A 12731-nucleotide genomic window follows, 5' to 3' on the forward strand; every position below is an offset into this window, starting at 1 on the left:
GAGAGAAGGGAAATGACTTTTTAGGGCGTTGAAATTTCTCCAGGCAGGAGTGGGACGGTCTTGCCCCTCCCCAAAGCCCTGCAGGCGCATGGGAGTAGCTCAGTGCCGGCGCAGCTCTCTGAGCAGTAACAACGCTTGGGAGGTTCGAGTGTTGATAACAACTCTCTTGTCTCTTGGTAGCAGTCCTAGGTGGAGGAGAGGAAAAAAGGAACTTGTGTTATTCATGGAAAACCTTCTGCTGTTTCTTGTGCAGACTTTTAGATCTTTGTATGATTTACTATCCAGTGTCTGTAGGTAGAGAATGACTTATTTGAGGTAAAAATTGAGATAATCAGTAATGGATAGGTATGGAAAATGTTTGAAGTAAACTTGAGGTGACCTGTAGTGGAGAGCATGAAGATTTTGAAGTAAACTATAGCAATCAGTTGTGCACAGGTAGGGAAACTTCTGGGGGTAAAATACAAGGTCATCTCTAGGTGAGGGAATGAACACTTTTTGAGGTAAACTGAGTGAATCAGTTGTGGGAGTATTAGTAAATTCTGGGGCTGAAACTTGATGTAACCTCCATGGTAGAAAATAAATAAGTGTTTTGAGGTAAAAAGGAAGTCATCAGTGTTGGAGAGGCAGGGAGATTTTGAGAGTAAATTTGAGTCTGTAGTGCAGAGAATGAACATACTGAAGTTAAAGGGAGGTAGTAACTTGTAGACAGGGAAAAAATTTGGGGGTAAAGTCTGAGGTTAATGTCTAGGGGAGACAACATTTTTGAGCTAAACTGAGGCAGTCACTAGGTGACAGGTTGGAAAAGTTTTGGGCGTAGAAATTAAAATGACCTGTTGGGCAGAGAATAGACATACGGAGGTGAAAATCAGGTAATAAGTAGTGGACAAGTAGCAATAATTTTGGAGGTGAAATCTGGGGGGATGTGTGGCAGGGAGAGTGTCCATCGTGAGGTAAAGTGAGACAGTACTGGAAAGATAGTGAAATATTTCATAGTAAAACTTGATGAAATCTCCAGGGCAGAAAGAGAATATTTATAGGTCAAAAAGAGTAAATAGTTAGCGGGCAGGTAGGGAAAATACTGGGGGTAAAATCGGAGGTTATCTCTAGGGGAGAGAATGAACATACTGAGGTAAAAATCAGGCAATGAAGAGTGAATGTTAGGGAAAGTTTGGGGGGTAAAACTGGAGATAATCTCCAGAGGTAGTGAATGAATACTTTCTTGTAAAAAAGAAGAAATCAGAAGTGGACAGACAGGGACAGCTCGGAAGGAAAATCTGAAGCAATCCCCAGGGAAGAGAATGAACATAATGAGGTAAACTGAGGCAGTCATTTGCAGAGACACAGTGAAAATTTTGGGGATAGACACTGAGACATTCTTGAGGATATAGAAAATTACTTTTTGGGGTAAAAATGAGGTGATGGGTAGGGCAAAGCTTGTGGGAAAAACTTGAAATAATCTGTAGGGCAGAGCATGAGCATTTTGATGGAAAAATGAGATATTTATTCTCTACTTCCCTTTGGGCTAACTTAATCTCCACCCTTCCATGAGCAATTCCTTGGCTTCTCCTGGAGAAAACCCCACGGCAGAGGCAGTCTGCAAAGGAGCCCAGAGCTGTGCTTGGAGCAGAGAGTGCTGAGAGCTGCGGGTGCCTCTGCTGCCCCAGGCTGGCAATATCCCCATGGAACAGACTGGGCAAATAGGATTAGAGGGAGCACAGTCCCTTCAGGGAAGGGGTTTTCTCCTGTGCACATCAGGCACGGGGCAGGAAGGGAACTTTGGAAATCAGCTGATTTCCCCCAGAAAGCATAATTCACATCAAGAGCAAAGGTTGGTTTGGGTGTGAGCACTTGAAATAACTTGGAAAGAGAAGCAATCACCTTTTGCTGCTTCTTTCTTTCTTGCAGATGCTGGGATTGCCTCTGTGGACATGTGCTGAGCTCTCCCCGCAGGGAACTGTCAGCCCTGAATGCCTGTGCAATAACTGCAGCTGCCCAGGCAGGCACAGTTTTTTCAAAATTATTTTTCTCGGACCGAGCACATCTCCTCAAGTTCCTTCTCACTTCCTGCATCCTGGAAATGCAAAAAGGGAAAAGATAAATGTGCAGCTCAACTGAAACAAAAAGCATCATTTCCCTTCTTTCTTGTTTTGTTCTTAGAGCCTGTTGGAGTGCTGGCCTGGATTTGGGAGGAGCCAAGTAGCCTGGAGCAGTGAGGTTTTTCCTGTCAGACTTGGCTGTCCTGTGCAGGGTTCACTGATGCTGTGAATTGCAATCCAGGGCATCTTCAGGCTCCTGGTGCTTGGGACGTGGCGTTTGGTGTGCAGAAAACATCCCAGGCTGTTCAGCTTGGGTGTGGCTGTGCATTTGCACAGTTCCTCAGAGTGGGAAAAGGCCAAGAGAGCGATGGGAAGGTCTTTCTTCCAGGCCTGGGCATTCTCAAGACACCTCAAGGATGTTTTTTAAATGTTTCTTGTCTTTTGTTTCCCAGCCCAGGGCTGAGCTGGAGAACGGGTGGAGACAGTGGCAAGCAGGAGTCCCATGTTTACATCTGCCCTTGGATTCCAGTTTCTCCCAGTGGGTCTGTGCTGCCCGAAGTACAAAGGAAGGAGGTGTTGGAGTACCTGTTTGTTCACCTGTTGAGCTTGGAAGAGATGCCGAGTGTGAAATTCCAGGAGTGCCGGCTCCTTGCGAGCTGTTGGTTGCTCAGGAGATGGGGTTGGGGAAAGGGGGGGAGAGTCCGAGCACAGCACAGTGGTAGGAGCTGGGTTTGCATCTCAATCTAAGGCATCTCAAAGCCTGATAAGCTGGAAAGAAGACTTTGCTGTGTTAATGCACAATTGCATTTTTGTGCAATTTTTTGAAATTAGGGCTGGGATCAACCTGGGGAGGAGGTTGTCTGGCACAATTCCCTATGCCCTGCTTTGCCATGAGGAATGGATGCCTGACCTCTTTGCAGAGAGCTGCTGCTGATGTAGATTTCTCTGTTTCTATAGTGAATTTATCCCAGTACTTGGCTGCTATAAAGAAGTCTCCTCTTGCTGCAATTTCCCCCTATTACATTTAAGATCAGCTCCAGCTGAGTTAGAATTTAATCCCGACCTTTCCCCCCTTTTTTTTTTCCAAGAGGCCTCAGCTATCTTGCTATTTCTTTCCTCTCTCACCGTCCAGGTCCTGTTTTTCAGACCTTTCCTTATAAAACCCTTGATAACCCATTCCCCACTTAAGGCTTTGTTGTAGCCTTGTTTTGCTACCTTCTGGGTGCTGTGGATGAAGGTCTGGCTTTGAGGAGCACGCCCTGCTCCCTTTGCTCAAGGGATTGCAGTTATTCCAATCTCCTGCTGCTGAGGGCTTCCTTAGGCTCTTGCTGAAATGAAAAATGTCCAGGAAGCTTTTCCTTTTTTGAGATTAGACTGGTTGAGATATGACCATGATGGTTAAAAACCCACAGTGCAAAGGAAGGTTTCCCCCTTCTTCCCCCCTACCCCCCACCTGCTCCATGCTCGGTCCTCTCCCTGCACAGTTCATTCCTTTGTAATCACAACTGCTAAGGAAACCTTTCTAATCTTGTCAATTGGCAATGCAACTGCTTTTAAATTCTGTTTTAAAATAGGTTTTGAAGTCAGGCTCTGCCCTTGCTATTGATTTGAATTCTTGACTGAGTAAGTTATTGGTGCTTAAGAAGCCCTTTGTTGCTTTAAAGCCTTTCTCCAAGGGTCAGAGAATAACACTGACAGGGAGTGAAGGAGCGCTGCCCAGTAGTTGCTTAGAAACGGAATGTGTTAAACCAGGTTTCTTTAAAAGCAGTTTTGAGTAAGTGAAATTCAGGTACTTGAATTACTTTGGGAAATGGTCCATTTAGGATAGATCTACACTGACAGAAGCTGTTTATCTGAGGTCAGTCCATGCTTTGATCAGTGCAGGGCCTTCCCCTCAAGAAACGCATGAGCCAAGCCCAGCAAGGTAGAGGAAAAGACAGACACAAGTTCAGCTTAGAGAGCTGCACGGGTGAAATCCCATGAATATGCCTGGAGCATGGCCCTCCCCAGCAGCTTTTCTTACAGTTAAATTCTTAAAAAAGCTAGAAGCTGATGCTCAGTACTTTGGGATCTGGCTCAAAACTGCGGAGAGGATAAACTCCCTTACTGGAACTCAGGCAGTGGAGTGCCCACAAGCCAGCAGCCCGGTTGCTTCTTGTTCAGCTTCATTTCAACGTCGTTTTTTTGTTGTTTTGGTTGGTTGGCTGGTTTTAAAGTATTCTTAGAGATGCTACAAGTGGAAGAAGAGAACAGAAATAGAGTGGAGCACCACTGGCATATTACCTGATATTTTACTGTTCCTCTTTTTCTTTTAAAAATATATGTAGATAACATGAACTTTTAAACTCTGTGATTTGGGAGAAACACTCTTTTTTCTCCCTCTCTTTGGAAGAGATATGCAAGTCCTGAGCCGTTGGGCCAATGCTTGCTGCATTTTGTTTACGTTTTTACAATCAAACAAGGGGCTGATAAGATTGACAAGGAAGATACAACTCAGGAGCTCACTAGGCAGCAGCCTCCAGACTCTTTGGGTGAGGCAGTAGGGTATGAAGACTGTTCTCCAGTGCGAGATTAATCCATAATAACATGCTCACTGACATAAAAGTCACTTCTTATAAGCCACTTCTTATTCCCTGAAGTGCAGGAGCTGAGGTGTTTGACAAAGCCTTGGCAGAATGATGAAGTAGATCCCTGTCAGATTTCTCCTTCTTGTGCTAGTGAGAGCAATCCATCTTCTTTAAGGGTTTTGTTCCTTTGGGATTGTGTGTAGTTTAGAGGGAGAACAGTACCCAGAAGCATTAATTATTTAATCTGCACTGCTTTTTTCCTCGACATGTGAGGCCTGAGTATTGTGCTGGGAAGCGGGGCCAATAAAATTTCTGGGAGTCAGACTTGGAGCTCGAAAGTTTTAGAATTAACGCTGGAGACTCAGCTCCCTCTATGGTCAGAAGAGGGGGAGACACCTTCCTTCAGGATGTCTCTCCAGGGAATGCTTTTGCAAAGTTTTCTCTCGTAACGGCTCAAGTCCTGCCTCTTCCTGAAATTGCGGTGTAGATCCCACTGGAGGCAGTAAATCTCTCAAATGTATGAGCTTGGGCCTACACACCTGCTAAGGTGTGACTAGAGGTGTGAGAACTTTTGCAAATGAATTTGGAATCATGAGAATCACAGAACCACTGAGGTTGGAAAAGCCCTCTAAGGTCATCGAGTCCAACGTGTGCCCAATCCCTACCTTGTCACCCAGCCCAGAGCACTGAGTGCCATGTCCAGGTGTTCCTCGGACACCTCCAGGAACGGGGGGACTCCAAACCTCCCTGGGCAGCCCCTGCCAAGGCCTGACCACCCTTTCCAGGAAGAAAGTCCTCTTGATGCCCAACCCTGGTGCGGCTTGAGGCCCTTTCCTCTTGTCCTGTTACTGGTTGCCTGGGAGAAGCAGCCAGTCCTCACCTGGCTACACCCTCCTGTCAGGGAGTTGTAGAGAGCAAGGTCTTCTCTGGGCCTGCTCTTCTTAGGACTGGTATGGAATCACTATTTTGCATTAAAGGACAATAAGCAGATGTTTTGAAAAAATACTTTGAAATGTTTTTGCATTGTCCTGGAAATCTGCCAAGAATTGGAGTTGCTTACCAGGTTAGGTGTTCTTGCCTGCAACTTCCCAGGGGCTGCTGGAGGTGGGATGAGGCTATTGCAGAGGAATTACAAGTACGTGGTTTCTCACTCAGGAGACTCTGGGTTTACTATAGCTATGGAACTGGTTTTCCAGACTAGAGGAACCCCTTGAAGGACTGCAGCGGGAGGCAGAGATGGGATTTGGGGTTTGCATCCCCACCTCCTGAGCACACATGGGGTTAGATGCCCCTTGGCAGAGCTGTAAGGTGTAATGTGGGCAGCAGCTCCTCCTCTCTTTGGGGGCCTAAATTGAAACGCTCAGGAGCCAAATCACCTCTGAGCTGCTCTCTTGTGAGCAGGAGAGGAAGGGACACCTCCAAAGGCCACATAGCTCACTCATAGTCTGAAAAATCCTACTGCTGAATCTGGAACCCCCCCAGGGATGCCTGGGACCCCCCGGGCCCCTCTGTGATCCTCGACAATGCACCCCTCCATCATCAGACCATGCAGTGCCCCCCAGTGTTTTGCCAGTGGGAGCACTGGAAGAGATACTGGGAACGCTGGGAGGGAACTGGGAGGAAACTTCCCACCACTCTCCAACGTGCAGCAGCCCCAAGTGCGACCAGTGAGGAGGAGGAAGTGCTCCCAGTGCCTCGCCCCCCCCCCCAAAAAAAAAAGGGGGGCGGGGGGGGTTACGAGAAGAAAAAGGATTTTAATTGAGGGGAAAACACTCCATTTCTTTAATTGTGCTTGAACTTAGGAGGATCCCACTTCATCTACTGTTTGGAGGGTCTCAATTGACACAACGTTTTCATGATTTTGTATCTCAGTTGGCTGGGAATCACTGTTTTGCATTAATTTTCCTGTCTAATTGGAAGAAGAAAGCCTTTATGGTGCTGTTTGATGGATTTGAATTGAGGGAAACCGCCCCATTTTCATAATCTTAAGGTTAAAACTGAGGGCAAAACACCACCGTCCCTGGTTTTAAAGGGAAGCCCTTTATGTGCCATTATAAGAGTTCCATCGAGGGGGACCCTCATTTGAAGGGACCTTCATAGAGGAAAAACGTGTCCAAAAGCCCCCAAAATGGTGTTTCTTGAGGGAAAGTGAAGAGGACGCTGCATTTTCCCTCATTTTAGGAGGCTAATTTGAGCAAAAGTCCCCCTTGATTCACTTTTTCTTTGGGTTTATATTTAGGGGAGACCCTCCTTATGCATCAATTACGGGTCTAAATTGAGAGGGAAGCTCCGTTTTCCCCTTGTTTCAAGGCTTTGAAATGGTGACTAAAGGGAGTTTTCCCTTAATTCATTAAGAAATTGAAAAAGAAGCCCGGCATGGACCGGCGGGTCTGGACACATCCCCATTGAGGGGGGGCAGAGCCGCTGCTCGGGGGATCCTTTATCCCCCTCGTACAGCTGCGAGCTGCCGAGGAAAAAGTCCTCGTTCCTAGGCTTAAAGCCCTGCAGGTTTACCTCTCATTCTCTTGCTCTGATTTGTTTGACAATAAATTCAATTTATTCCCCCCAGTCGTGTCTCTTATTCCAGTGACCGGTGAGTGATCTCTCTGTGCCCTTCTCCCGATCCTCGGGCCTTTCCTGATGTGTTCTGTTCCCTGCCCAGGGTGAGGAGGAGAGGGACAGAGCGGTTTTGCTGGCACCAGGCACCTGGCCAGGCCCAGCCCACCCCAATAATCCCTGCGATCATTCACGCCACCATTACCCAGGCGCGCGGCGGGTCCGGCTCCGCGGGCAGGCGGCTCCAGTAGTTCAAAGTGGGCAAATTGGGACGGAGTGAGAGGAAGCAGGTGCTGCCGGTGGGTGAAATGTCTCTGCTGCGAGCTGCCTGGGAAAGGAGGAGGGAGAACCTAGTGCAAAGGAAAGGGGAGAGAAAGAGGGACAAGGCTGGAGCTGTGGAAGGAAGCGGAGATGGCCAAGGGGCAGCTGAGCATTTTGCTTTCCCACTCTGTGGGGGGAAAGAAAGCGCTGTCAAATCCATCCAGGAAAAGAGAGGAGAAATAGCAGGTGGTGGAAATCGCCGGCAATTTGGATGCAATTTGTCTGTCTGAAGTGCAGACGCCGACAGACACGGAGCACCGCCGGACGCCTGCTGGCGCTGCGCTGTGTCCTGCTCTGGCTGCAGCCCGCCTGGCGAGACCCCCAGCAGCAGCGGCCCGGGGGCGGCGGGTCGGGCAGCAGCCAATCGGAAGCGCCGCAGCGTGCGGCAGCCAATAGGAGCCCTGGCTACTCCGGCAGCCAATGGAAAGCGCCGTTCCCTGAGGGACCAGGCCCAGCTCGAAGCCCCTCACAGCGGCTTCGTTTTTTGGGACGTTTGTGGAAAGTTCGGAGTTCATTTCTTTTTTCTTTAGCGCACCTTTTCCAGGACAGGAGGGATTCCGGCGCCGCTTCGTGCCGGTAGGGAGCGGGAGAACGCGGCGGCGGGCGGCGGGTGGCGAGGGCCGTCGGCGAGACGGGGCTTGGGCCGCCTGCGGTGTGCGATCTCCCGAGAGCAGCGGGGAGCGGCGGCGGGCGGGGCGCTGTGGGAGCCGGCGCATGTCCCCGAATGAGCCGCCCGGCGCAACGCCCGGCGAGGTGCCAATGAAATAAAATAGAACACGGTAAAGTGAAAAGCATCTTCTGCCAAATAATATATCAACAGACCATCTATCTAAGTGGCACAAGAACATAGTTTCATTGTGCTCTGGATGAATGTCATCTTTGTTATTGCAGAACTAAGTTAAGAATATTAAGTCTAATGATGCAATTTTATTTTTAGTCTATTTGATTTTATAAGTTACTAATCTGAGTCATGTATGCTTATCGTTTTCTCTCTTATTAACAAAGACAATTCAATATCCAGTTCATGATTATAGTATAGTTTTGAACCACTCAATAGTAATTTTTCTTTTGGAATATGTGTGATAATTTCAAGGTGAGACATCTACATAATGCATTGGACACGTATTTGTATATTTGCAGTTAAAGTAACATGCTTTAAATTTGTGTGCATGTATATAAAGTACATATACTTAAGGAAGAGATCATAAAGAGATAAGGTACCTTTCAATCAATTTGAATTGTAGGCGGGGTAATTTTTGTTTCTTCTTGTAGGTGATTAGTTTTAAATCTTTTAAAGCAGTATGTTTGTCTGACAGGCCACTCATGCTATTTTATTGATGTCTAGAAGGGACATCTTTTGCTGGCTTCTGACTCCATAGACAAAATAAAACCTCGAGATCATCTCAAACAAGGATAGATGAGGAAAAGAAAGAAAAACTCTAGCATCAGTGATAGTAAATTAGATATTGAGGCTACGTGGCCTAGGCAACTTACTCATTAAGTTTATAATGAATTCATAAGCTTATGATGACTGGGTTGCTCTAGATTTTCAGCTGTCACAATTTGCAGCATTGCTGTTAGGTTCACTAAAACTGAGCCGTAACTCTTTATTTGAATGTAAAATTCTGAATTTCAAAATGACCTCGGAAACCTAGTGTTGGAAACAGGTTTTAAATTATCCTCCAATTCCATAAAGGTTTTTATTTTACAGAACTAACCAAGAGTTACACGAATACAGTTTATAAAGCGTGTGTTTGCAGATGGGTCACAGTCCTTTCAGCTCTGGACTTCATGATGCCAGGAGAAGTCGGAAACTACACAGTATTTGTGAATGCAAGACTTTGCATTTAGATAGGTTTGAGCTGAACGATCTGAAAAAGCTCCCATAAGCACAGAACTCCTTACTGTCTGTGTGTTTGAGAAGGCTGAAGAGCTCTGTTTATTGCCACAAAGGGCCTGGAATAAATTATGTTTAGTAAATTGGCCCCAGGTTTTCTTGTTTCAGACAGTAGCTTCAGAGCAATCTGTTTTATAGGCTCCACTAAATCTGACCAATTGCAGGGAGGTGACACCTCATTTCAGAGACGTGGCATCCCACATGTGCCAGTCAGGTCCAGCCCCTCTCTCTGTCAGGATGGCCGGGCACCAGCAGTTCAGCTTTCTGTCTTTTGGCATTTAACCTACGGCCTGTTCCCAATTTATGGGCCCCGCAGGGAGGTCCTAGCAGGATGGAGCCAGGCTGCTCAGCCCCTCCTCAGCCTTGTGCCTCCCACCCCTACATGGGGCAAATAAAAGCTTCTTTATTCCATTGGAAATGCCCCTGTTTCAGCGAGGTGTATGCCTGGCTTCCTTCCCTGGTCGGTCTTGCAGGTGATAATGAACACAGTGCGGTGCTATTTCCTAGCTGAAGCCAAGGTGGGAAACCAGCTTTAGCCTCAGCATTTTTCATTTCAGACTCTTTTTCCTCAGTTATTTTGGATCTGTTCATGGTGAGGAGGTTTTACAATGTGTTGGTCCTTAGCTGAAGTATCGAAGAACTGAACAAACCAGTAATTTTTCCTTCTCTGACCAAATTCTTCTTACTTTTGAGGGGAGGAAGGAATGGGGGAGTCAAATTTGCGTTTAGGTTTTATGTTTTATTTCTGCCCGTGGAACTGTTTGCTACTGAGCTGCGTGACCGTGGGTCTTTTCAGCACAGGACACTGATTGACATTGCATGTGTTACAGAGAGGAAGGGCATTTCCTGACGATTAATGGCAAGTTAGTTGGCCTGAAGTTCATTAACCTGAGCTAGACTGTTGGAAGGACTCTGTGTGGAATTGTATTAGAGGATCATCATAAACTAAAAATATATGTGACAATCTGGCCAGATTGCAATGAATCTAAAGACAGGACAGGGTTGGCTCGAGCTCACAGAGCAGCTGCCTCGAGTGTAAACTAACTGCCTTGTGAAAGCAAATGGTTTTTCACAGACTTTATTCAAATAAAAGGGGAAAAGGAAAAAAAAAACCAACCAAAACAAAGGAAGGTTCCCATTAGCAAAAAAAGCCTACATGAAAAAGTGAGGTTGTGAGCTATGGCCGAAGGCCCGAGTTTGGTGCTGATTCTCAATCAATTCAGCAAATGACAGTGCATTGACACAACTGGTTTTTTAGTCAAATTTAGTCCTGATTCTTCACAGTAATTTGCCTCAAGAAAATGAGCCCCATATCCTTTGGTGAGTTCCCTGTTGGCTGAGGCCCATGGCTTCAGGCCATGACTTCTCAACATACTTGCAGTGAGACTGGCTCCCTCTTAATTGCTTCTTTTTGAAGTATGGTTTGTCACTATCATCCTGCTGAAGATGAACAGGGCTGGTGTCTCATTTTCACATATTCTTCCCCCTCCTCCCCTCTCCTTCTTTTCCCCTTTTTCACCTCTAAATAAATTTCTTAAAGGCGATTTAACCCTGGGATGGTCTAATCCACTTCAGTCCTTCGTGGTCCACCCTCAAATAGATGTGTTGGCACAGAAGAAATTAAGGGTGTTCTCTTAGGATCTGATACTGTAATAAAGGGAAGAGAAAGATGAAACAGGCATTTCATGTTTGTCTGTTTTCTCTCCATGTCATTTCATGAACGTGTACTCACGCTTGGCCAAGAGTAGTGCATTCAGACACTGAATATGAGTGTTGAAGAGGGGACTGAGAAGAAAGAAGCTTAGTGTTCTGCAATAGGAATTATGCTTTGGGGATTTTACGGATTGTTTCCCTCTTTTTCACCATCATGCTTTTCTTGCACACTTCCTTGTCTTTTGCTACTGAGCGAAAGTCTGGAGGCTCAGAAAGCCCATCTGAGCAAGATTTCCTGTGTCAGAGAGAACTGAAGGGATTCTGTTTCCATCCTTTCATGCCAGGAAGGATGAACTGCCTGTATCAGGAGGTGCTGAATTGGTTCTGGGTGCTGCTGTAGCTCACAGAATTGCAAGACCTAGTGCTGCAGGAGTTCAAATAACAGACCAGTGGAAAGGCTCAGGGGCCACAAGCTGTGCTGCATCTCTCATGGACTTGCGAGGAACCTATCCTTTGGTGTCTGTGCAAGTGCTGGCTGATGTGGGCACTAGGATTGCTCTTTTAATCAGGCAGCTCCAGTTCCTTTCAGAAAAGAATTTTCATGGCACATCATGAGCCATTAATCTCTCGACTAACCATAACATTTCCTTACTCCTTGGTTTTCCAGCATTACTCAAACACTGACATTTGTCATTTCACCAGCCATCTCCCTTGACCTCTAGCATCAGGCACTTGCAGGGGGAAGGATCTGGTCTCACAAATATTTTCATACTCTGATCTCTGTGATTTATTAACCGTGAAGTTTTGCCTTCAGAACTCAAGATGCCGTTTCAAATAATTTCACGTGCAAAAGTCGAGTTATTGGGCAAAAGGGATCCTTGATAGCTGGGTACAAAGGACAGCAGGACTGCTGTTGCTGTTTTCTTTTCAACTCCTGTGCTGGCTGTGTGACCTTGAGGAAATAGGTTCATTGCAGCTTTATGGTTCCGTTTTTGCATAGGGAAAATAAGGGCAGTGATAATTGCTTTCGTTTGTAAAAAACTTTAAGATTTATGGACTACGAATGATTCTTACTAAGTGAAAAGTGTTGCAAAGCTGGCTTAGTTACACACTGTGCTAACAAAATCCCATATCAGCCTATTGACTCCAGCCTGAAACACTCATTAAAGTTTATAGGACATTTTGGTGGATGAGTTGAGGCAGTTATTCTGCTGGAAATATCATACTGAAAACACTTTTAAATCCATCATCCGCTTTGACTTTTTTCTCTATTAAAACGAAACACAACTGCTTGCTCTGTCCAGTTTTCTTAGTTTATTTATGAAAAGTTTTTGATGGATATGGATATGTACTCACTGTTAACTCAGCTTGTACCCCCATGGCATCTGAGACATTACAGTTCATTCTAGTCATAGCATAAACACACAATAGCTGTTGTACTGAGACAAAAAGAGCTATAAAACATATAAGATATCCAATGGACTAGTATTAACTATCAAGTTGCATGGTCACTTTTGAATGTCATATGTTCTTTTTATGGATACTGCATTAATTTAATTTGTGCTTAAACTTTAGCTAGGCTAGACACTGGTGTCTGAAAAGTTTACATATTTTTCCAATGTCAAAATGTGTAAATTTAGTATTAAGGAAACAAAACATATTTACTTGTACTAGAGGAAAAATACTTTTGTAGCAAAGAAA

At 45.7% G+C, this 12731-nt stretch overlaps 1 long non-coding RNA gene across 1 annotated transcript in view; it reads left to right on the forward strand.

Annotated features, from left to right (window-relative positions):
* Positions 1 to 12731, forward strand: part of LOC138107489 (uncharacterized) — a 43294-nt gene that overhangs the window by 2743 nt on the left and 27820 nt on the right. Inside the window, exon 2 of the long non-coding RNA XR_011149550.1 lies at positions 1906 to 8056. This is a non-coding gene — a long non-coding RNA (uncharacterized lncRNA). The remainder of the gene's footprint in view (positions 1 to 1905; positions 8057 to 12731) is intronic.

Source organism: Aphelocoma coerulescens, chromosome 3 (genome assembly GCF_041296385.1).
Source record: "Aphelocoma coerulescens isolate FSJ_1873_10779 chromosome 3, UR_Acoe_1.0, whole genome shotgun sequence".
In the NCBI taxonomy this organism is placed as follows: Eukaryota; Metazoa; Chordata; class Aves; order Passeriformes; family Corvidae; genus Aphelocoma; species Aphelocoma coerulescens.